This window comes from Penaeus monodon, chromosome 25, assembly GCF_015228065.2.
Source record: "Penaeus monodon isolate SGIC_2016 chromosome 25, NSTDA_Pmon_1, whole genome shotgun sequence".
Classification (NCBI taxonomy): Eukaryota; Metazoa; Arthropoda; class Malacostraca; order Decapoda; family Penaeidae; genus Penaeus; species Penaeus monodon.
Window position 1 is genome coordinate 33,319,800 of NC_051410.1, and position 839 is coordinate 33,320,638.

The window sequence follows — 839 nt, forward strand, 5'->3', positions numbered from 1 at the left end:
ATTTAAGGGAAATTAAATGAAAAAAAAAATTTTTTAAAAAAATTTTTTAAAAATTTTGTTATTTATTTTTTCCCCTTCAATAAAATGAAAAAAAATTTTGAAAAACACACACTAAAATAATTTTTTATTTTTTTTTCTTTAAAAAATGTCTTTGAAAAACCACAAAAATAATTTTTTTTTTTTTGTGTGTTGTGGAAATATAAAAGTCTTTTTTAAGCTTTTTTTACCGTAAAGATTTTAAGCATGCATTCATTTAATTAAGCTAAATTTTAAGAAATTTTAATGAAGATGTTGCCAACATGCCACATTCCGCGTCAAACGGGGGGTGGACAGGGCACCACCCAACTCGTGCCACTAAAAACCCCACACCCCCTATTCTAGACAATATAAAGAAAAACTTGAGAGGGCAAGTAAGCTGACCTTTACTGCACTTTTACGAGATATTCTACCTTACTGAATATAACCTAGACAGATATGGAGAAAAAAATACTACACCTTTCTAAAAAAAACCAGAATCTCCCAACTGCAAAGAGGATTTACTTCTCCCCATTTTCTGAAAGGGACTTTTTTTTCCACGATTCCCCCTTTGAGGATATTCAGAAGCAATTTGAGACAGCCATCGACCAAATCCTGGATACGTGGGGAGAAGCCAAATCCGTGAGTGATCTGATGAGTAGCTACAGACATGTAAGAGAGCGTAATCTGCAGCAAGAGAGCCAAGTCATGGCCTTCAGCGAAGACGACCAGAATCACAAAGGTTAGTTTTTAAATAAAAACCATGGAAATCGCAAAAAAACCAATTCAAATATCCATATATCTGAAAACAAGGGAAAAACCCT